Genomic DNA, 9,449 nt, shown 5'->3' with positions numbered 1-9,449 from the left:
AAAACGGCATATAAAAGAACACCCCCCACTTATAATGACCCCGATCACCATTTTTGTCTTTCAACGAAAATTAAATCATAGTAATTTATAGTGTATCCCCCCAGAACACAGCTACGTAACATCCAACTCTGCAATTCCAGCCCCTCCGAAGAAAAAAAATCCCGCGTACGCCAGTAATTCTGGTAATCGTCTTGCTCCCAGTATAGAAGTTTCTAATATAAGTAATATGGGTAATATGCTACATACCACGACGTATTTAGGGGGTCCGGACCCCCTCCCTCGAAAGATTTATCAAGTACTAAGATTAAATAATGAGAAATTTATTCTTTTAGCCGTTGTTATATAAATTCCTCTGAACTTATTGTAAGACAAGGATTATATTGGGATCATACGGCTTTTAAGGACACGAAGGACGTATTTCGGGAATCTGGACCCGCACCCAACCCGATAGACTTATTAAGTACGAAAATTAAATAATGAAAATATACTCGTTTAGCATTTATTGTATAATTTCCTCTGAACTTATTGTAAGACAAGGATTATATTGGGCTTTGAAGGACAGGAAGGACATATAAAGGGTTCGGACCCACCCCCCTCCCACACACACACACACACACACACACAAACACCCGAAAGACTTAAGTACGAAAATTAAATAATGAAAATATTCTCGTTTAGCATTTGTTGTATAATTTCCTTTGAACTTATTGGAAGACAAGGATTATATTGGGATCATACGGCTTTGAAGGACGTATTTAGGGGGGCGGACTCCCCGAAAGACTTACCAAGTACTGAAATTAAGTAATGAAAATATTAGCATTTGTTGCATAATCGATTGTTATTAATTTCCTCTGAACTATTTAGAATTCAAGGATTATATTGGGATAATACGGCTTTGAATGCCATTAGAAAGAACATTTATGTACATTACTACTCAAAATAATATGCATAAAATATTAATCAGAAGCTTACTTTTCACCAACTACATGTAACATCATTTTTGTTATTCGATAAATATTCAATTATTCATTTATTTGACATTAATTTCATTGCCAGGGCACTTGTTTTTATGTAAGTTATTCCGATCTTAACTACAATAGCTACGTAATGAATATGCTTTGTTATCTCTATTTTTAACAGTATTTTTTACCTAATCGTGTCATTAATAATATAATTTTAATTTATGTATTGTAATTACTATTAATTTGATTTAATATAATTATTTTAATTTAAACATTATTATTTTATTATTATTATAATTATTCCCGAGACACTTAGTTTGGACCCCCTCCCCGAAACATATTTCTAGATACGTGCCTGGCTACATATACAGTACTTTCTTCACCGCAAAGTAGCCGTGATTTACAATTCGTCGGCAGAGTTATGCAGAATTTTTTTATTTGGAGGGGTGTAAGGCAGTGGCGTTCGTAGCATATTCGAAAGGGGGTCTTGCGTACACATTTCTAGTAGTCAGCCCTCATTTTGCCATTCTTTTCTGCCGTCTTCATTTAGGAATGCTAGACGAACCCCTTCTTGGGCACGCCACTGGTGTATGGGTAAATTTATAGCTAAAATGAGCAGAAATTTGGATTTTGTGAAAAATTTTAGAGGAATGTTGATGAAGTTTGTGGACAGGTTGTTATGTATGCGGGTGTGTGGAATTGGTATTTGTCGGAATACGTAGGTCGCACATACTTTCGACCAAAAAGGATCATGCGTCCAATCTGTGGCGTTAGACGATACATACAATGTGGGAATTAACAGAGGGAGGGAGATTTCACCCCACAAAAAATTATATCCCCGGAAAAAGAAAATTATTGTCATTTCTGCCAGGAATGTTTCATTCTTTTCAAAGTAAATTGAATTGAAAGCATTCAGTGTACCATTTCTTAACTATGTAAATAGGGTGACCAGACACATACATTCAAAAAAGAGGACAGAGCATGGCGAGAAGTAGGACAAAGCCATTGGAAAGAGGACACCGCAAATATATATATATATATATATATATATATATATATATATATATATCGCAACCCATTTTTCATTATTCTTAATTTAATAAAAATGTCTCATCTTAGCAACACTTTGCTCACATATACTTCTCCGATGATTTTTTTCCAATAATTTCCTCTTACCCTAATCTATTCTTTAACACCTGACAATAATAACTAAGAATATCTATAATTTGAGATCAGGGACGGCGACAGGGGTGGGCATGGGTGGGCAAGCGCCCACCCAAAAATTCCTGTGCCCACCCGATTGCCCACCCTATCAAATTCAATAAGTATATAAGCTTGGAGATAGCTATATGAATGTTTCGATATTTTACTTGTGAATATTATCTATGCTAGAAATGTTCACATATTAACCAATAAAAAGCCAATTTTGTCATTAGAGAGTGAGAGGAACTACTAGAGCTATTGAAAGAAAAACTGTGATCAAATGAATACTTCCATGATTAAAAGCAGCTAGTAGGCTTAGGAGGCTCAAAATTATGCAGGGTATGATCAAGATTAGATCAGAATTTAGGTTGAACTTGAGTACTGCAGCTCCGGGCCTCCACATATGTATATGATTCCCGCCTTGGGTATGGTTAAAATAATCTCCAAGTAAACAAATAAAAACAACTACTTAGCTTTACTTCCTCCGGCAACACTATTGTTTATTTCGACTTTTTAATTATTATTAAAATAATTTAATCAAGAAGACTTAGATGGGCAGGCCATGTGACACGAATGGCATAGGAGAGAATAGTTTACAGGATTCTTGTTGGGAAACCTGATGGTATGAGACCAGTGGGAAGGCCAAGACAAGGATGGAGGGATAACGTGGAGATGGACCTAAAATAAATCGGCAAGGATGGGAAAGATTGGATTGATCTTGCCCCGAATAGGGACAGATGGAAGGCTTGTGTTGCTGCAGCCATAAACCTGTGGGTTTAAGTATGCTAGAGAGTATATAATATAGTTTTAATTAGCTCTGCATTGAAATTCAGGAAGGGTTCCTTTTCTTATTCCATTACAATTTTTATATACCTGTTATCTTCAAATATCAATATGGTATGGGAAATATCAACTTTATATTCATTCTACTAATAAAAAGGAATCACAATAATCACTACAATACTGAAGTGAATCAATTGTAATAAACCAGTTATGTATGGAAAAAGCTACAGAATTATTCAATTATCTACTAATGAGTGACTTATCCTATTTAGAAATCCTCGTCCCACATTAATCAACCGAAAATATCAACAGAATCTGTACACACAGCTGAAGTAAAGAAAAAAAAAGTTATGTCACGAAGTATCCAGAAGACGATTTTGTAAGTTTGTTTTTAAGCCCACTTTTATGCTCAGATAGGCTAATCAGCACTAAAGCTACAGTTTAACGTGTAGTCCGAACCAGTGTGCATTGTGCTTCCACCAGAGGAGGGGGAAGTCGAACACAGGACCTCTTCATTATAATGCGACAGTGTTATGCCATTGGGGAAAAATATACAGAGAGAACTCGCACCAAACGTGGCATTTTATCACCACAGAAGATGCGTCCATTTTAATAGGGTGATTGCCTGAAACAAATATTTGAGACTCGGGACACAACGTCATTGTTCACGGAATTAGCTGCCTTGATCCACTAATAAAACGCTATGCAATTGAAACTACCACCTCAACATTGTAAGAGGTATAAACTAATGAAACTCCATTTTTGAAAGAGTAAGTTGTGGTTGATTTGTTTTGTTTAAAGTCATTTTTCTGCTAATTTTGATATTTTTTGTAATGATAACGTTCAATGGTGATTAGATGAAAGTAACGAAGGGGCGAAAACAAACACATGCTGACACTCAAAATACAAACCCTCATAAATTATTGCTTTGACAGTGGTTCCAAGTGGTAGGGACTCGTTGCCCTGAAAGAATAAAGTTTCCAGGGTATGCTGCACAGGGTAGAGGTTGACATTCTAGTGTGTTCGAATGGTCACACCATACAACCCAAGTCATCTATGAAAAATAGATGAATTATTAATTATTACTGGCACGGTGATCAACTTCGATGAATTCCTTGTGTCCTAAATAATTTTGTTACCTCAAAAAATATGTTCATGTAACCATACGTGTATTGCTTCTCCCGCATTAGTAACATGACAGTTGAGAAAACGAATAGCAACTTAGTTATTCAATTCTGAACAGATTTTTCAATCTTACTTGTTTATTACTTATGAGTGATATTTTGTCAAAATAGCCTTTCATTAGCCTAGGAATACTTTATGGACAATGAACAAAGAATTTGTTTTCTGTGTGTATTTTAAATCATTCCTAATAAGACGTTCATTTTAATACAAACATTCAGTGGTGGCAATTAGGAGGAGCGGGAAGTGGGGGATGCAGTTTCCCCAACACATTTTGCCACTTTTTGCCCCCGCACTATGGCCTCTTTATGCTAAGCCTTTTCTGCCAAGAAAAAGTATATTGTCCTTGCCCCTCAAATGTTGGCACCCAATCGCCGCTACTACAAACATTCAGATAATTTCTCAGTTGTACAAACCTTGCAGGCTAAGCAAAGAAACCCCAAGGAGTAAGAAAACTCTTTGAGTCAAAAACTCATACAATGAAAATACTATGCTCAGGAACATGCATTTAAATTACGAGAAACTTCACGATTGTCTACCATCGCACTTTCTATCATTGTCGCCGAATACATGAAATCAAGTATGTGCCTTGTATTTGCAACACAAGCTTAAACCTAATTCACATTTATTTCACTGTATTAACATGCATGAAAGGATGTGATTAGAATGTATGGCTGCGTATGGGTAAACACTTCCTTGAAATAATTGTGTCCATCAGAGACAAAGCGAAAGGAAATGGAATAAGATGCGACAATAGATTAGAAAAGACTAAAGAGGAAAACAAAAAAGGGGAAGGGAAAAGAAGTAAGGGGAAAATTGGGAGTGTAAGAGAGAGGGGGATACATACGTCTTACATACACATATATACTATATATCGTCTTGCATTTATACTGCCCACCCTAATCTATCAATAAGGAGCTTCTGCCCACCCGGTCGAAAATTTCTGGTGCCGCCCCTGTTTGAGATTGAGTTTTGGTGTTTAGTTCACTTTATGCACACAGCGGCTAATCGGGGTTGGACCTAACGTTTTAAGTGCGATCCGAACCCCTATGTGCCTCCAGTCTATAATTGAGTTTTGCTTCTTTTCCAATTCTTGGATTTTAGAATGAAATATCCCCATAGGTGAATGCACAGCTTTGCTTAACTACTTCCAGAATTCTGACTTAACATTTTAAGTAGTTTAGATTGGAACAAGAAATATGATTTTAATGCCGAGAATATTTTTAACACTCTTTCAAAAGCAGGGAAGAATGACAACTTTCCACTCTTCCTCATATTCGTTGCTTTCATCCTTAAAAGCTATATATTTTCTTACGAGATCATTGTTGAATTTACACTTTCGCTTCGTTATTCCACAAAGTAAAAATTACTTAATAAAAATTCTCACTACGCTTTTCTGCATCGCGTATGTATGATTCGAAACGAAACTGCACAAACTTCATGCGTTTCCCGCTCAGACAGCTATGCAACGAGTTACAGTGTGGCCAGAAAGTCCCTTTACACCCGAACTAAATGCGTGTAACAATGTAAGATGGAAAGATATTTAAGATTTTTACCTCCCATCCGGATCATTGATATGGCAACAGTGCTCCTCACGTGAATTGCCATGTGCCTGCCGCGTAACTGCCACGTGACTGCTTGCGGAGGGAGAATAAAGTCTATGCGTTGACCTGTTCATTGTCGCGCCTTTCCGTCCTTGCCTTTCCGTGTTTGGTGAACAACAATGGCAAATACCAGTGACTTCACTTTGGAGGAGCGCTTAGTGACAAGTGTGTGGGTCCATGAACGGAAGCAGAACATTATATTATGAATGTAGGGATTATATAAGTGGAGGTGTAAAGGGACTTTTTGGCCACCCTGTAGATTAATACTGTGACTCATTTGGACAAAGTGATCGTGGTTCAGCCTTGAAATGCTCAGTGTACATTGCTCGAATACTTAACGCGCCCCAAGTGATATACTTCAGACGTAAAATAACACATGATGATTATTAGGCGTGGAAGCATTCTTTATGCAGCACATTTTCTATGATAGACATTTACAGATTTCTACAAAATCCGCCCGGACGCCTGACAGACACTTAAAAAGGAGGACATGTCCGGACAAAAGAGGACGTCTGGTCACCCTATATGTAAAAAGCACAACTGAGAAATCATTCGTGTCCATCAATGGTCCAGCTATCGAAGATTTCCCTCATGACAGTGGCGAAGCGCAGTTTCCTGTAACTCATATACCGTACACCCTGCGCGACAAAGGAGGTGGCCTTTAGGCAAAGAGTATAATTGCCTCCTGGATCTCAGCTCTTGCTACATTTTTGGGCCCCTTTGAAGTGCTAACAACTAAAAGAAAAATCAACTACTAGTCATTGTAATATAGCTAAAAATCGAAAATAACCTGTATCACATAACAGATGTACACAATGTGTGAAATTTATCTTAGCTCTTATTTGAATATGAAAAGAGTTGGGGGCCCCTTGAAAATATTTGGTTGAAAGCAGGCACGTATCTAGAAATATGTTTCGGAGGGGGGGGGGGGTCCGAACCAAGTGTCTCAGGTATAATAATAATAATAATAATAATGTTTAAATTAAAATAATAAATTAAATCAAATTAATACTAATTACAATACATAAATTAATATTATATTATTATTACACGAATAGGTAAACATACTGTATAAGAATAGAGATATAACAGCGCATATTCATTACGTTAGCTTACCTGTAGTTAAGATCGGAATAATTAAAATAAAAACAAGTGCCCTGGCAATGAATTAATGTCAAGTAGATGAATAATTGAATATTTATCGAGAAACAAAAATGATGTTACATGTAGTTGGAGAAAAGTAAGTTTCTGATTAATATCTTATGCATATTATTTTGAGTAGTAGTGTACATAAATCATCTTTGTAATGTCATTCAAAGCTGTATGATCCCAATATAATCCTTGCCTTCTAAAAAGTTCAGAGGAAATTAATAACCATCGATTATGCAACAGATGCTAATATTTTCATACTTAATTTTAGTTCTTGGTAAATCTTTCGGGGGGGGAGGTCCGGACCACTGAATCCCCCTAAATACGTCCTTCCTCTCCTTCAAAGCCGTATGATCCCAATATAATCCTTGTCTTGCAATAAGTTCAGAGGAAATTACACAATAAATGCTAAACGAGTATATTTTCATTATTTAATTTTCATATTTAATAAGTCTATCGGTTGGGAATGGCGGTCCGGACCCCTTAAATACGTCCTCTCCGTTCTTCAAAGCCGTACGATCCTTGTCTTCCAATAAGTTCAGAGGAAATTATACAATAAATGCTAAACGAGTATATTTTCATGATTTAATTTTCGTACCTAGTAAGTCTTTCGTGTAGGGGGAGGAGGGTCCGGACCCCCGAGATACGTCCTTCGTGTCCTTCAAAGCCGTATGATCCCAATAAAATCCTTGTCTTACAATAAGTTCAGAGGAAATTATATAACGACGGATAAACGAATAAATTTTTCATTATTTAATTTTAGTACTTGATAAATTTTTCGGAGGGTCCAGACCCCTAAATACGTCCTTGGTTGAAAGTTATATTTTAAATAACACGCCTGAAACTAATATTATGGGTAAAAGTTCATGAATTACCCAGTTTGCTTGCTTAATGTGTAAGCAATAAGATTTTGATTTGATTTGATTTTGTTTATTTTACTTCGCGTTTTCTGCCTCTTGGCTAATTTGCGAAGATGGGGATGATTGATGAAATGATGAAATTGATGAATGGACATTCACAAACAACCAAGCCCGACCAGGATTCGAACCCGGGACCCTTGGCGTCGCAGCGCGATGTGCTAACCACTCGGCCACAGGGTCGGGCTATAAGCAATAAGACATCGACTGGTTGAGCAACTAAATATTTCTACTGGATTCATAGCTGTAGACGATTTAAACAAACGGTGTAGCTATAAAGTATGAGATGATGAATTTTTCCCTATTGATGGTCATCTGGGAGCAAGTAAGTTAATACGCAGGCGCAGGCCGAAATCTCAAGAGAAAGGTTCTTACGCTTCCCCCAGAATACTCGATCCTGCGCGCGTCCCTTGATGCTTATTCTAAGTTCACCTACAAGGAAAAAAAAAAAAAAGATCGGGTCTTTCTATTCAGTGGTCACCTCAAAGAATTTGGAGTTCTAATTGTGCCACTGATGAACCACATCTGTTTCGTAAACCTTTTTTTTTATTATTTTCTTGTAAGCGACAGTATCTGTTGAATTTCTGGAATTATGTAAAATGTATATAGGAAAACCATTGTGGGGCCCTTTCACCTTGTCTCCCCCCCCCACCCGCATTGCTGGGGTTGGGAGGGCTGGGGCAAGGCCACTGCCTATTGAAAGGTATGGAGTGTTGTGGATTAAAGGACACCATTCTGCAACTGAACAACTCACCGAGCCGTCAAAACAGTCTGTTTTCCACTTAAGTTTTCATGGCACAATGCTGATATTTCACATGTAATATAGTGTTCAGCACAGTGGCGAAGAGCAGTTGTCTGGAGCCCCCTGCAAGCAAAATATTGGGGCCCCCTAGTGGCAAATATATATATATATATGGTGCTCGAGTAGGTCGGACGTATAATAATACCGTAGTTCGCTAGTCACCCCTCCCTCCCCCAGTTTAATCTAGGGGTCCCGGGTTCGATACCCGGTGGAGGCACATAGTGGTTCGGATTCCACTCTAAACTGTAGGTCCAGTCCCGATTAGCCTTACTGTGCACTCAAACCAAACCTCCCCCTGTTGTACAAGAAATTAACTTTTACCCCACATACTCTGCCTTCCCATTTTGTTATCGACTTATATATCAGTATAGTACCTTGTTGAAACTAAATCAGGATGGTCTGAATCTCTGATAAATATCTGGAAGAAGAATCTGGGATTTTTTCCTCACTTAAACGCAGCGGCACAGCTATGAATCTCTTTTGGAAGAGGGGGAAGCTTCCCGCCGCCAAATATTTTATTTTAGGGGAATTGTTAAAGGTTAGGAAATACTTCTCTTTTGGACTTTCAGGTAAATGCCCCTTCAGCCTCTAAGCCATCTCCTGACTGAGCCAGGCCAAGCGTCGACGAAAGAGCCGCCCACATTTCCCTTCTAATACTAATAGTGAAAGAAAAAGTAATATACTCAAGCAAACCTATCAATTTAGTTATGGGGTTGAACCGGACTTCTAGATTGTCGGTGGTGACCTAACATCACAAGGTCAGTTGCAATCTGCTACGAAGAAATAGTCGCGGACTCCAGTCTTGAGAGATAGATAATAAAACGGGGATGAGACACTATTCACTGAA

The sequence above is a fragment of the Lepisma saccharinum genome, chromosome 23 (genome assembly GCF_977018435.1).
Source record: "Lepisma saccharinum chromosome 23, izLepSacc3.1, whole genome shotgun sequence".
NCBI lineage: Eukaryota > Metazoa > Arthropoda > Insecta > Zygentoma > Lepismatidae > Lepisma > Lepisma saccharinum.
Note: the sequence above shows the minus strand (reverse complement) of the source record.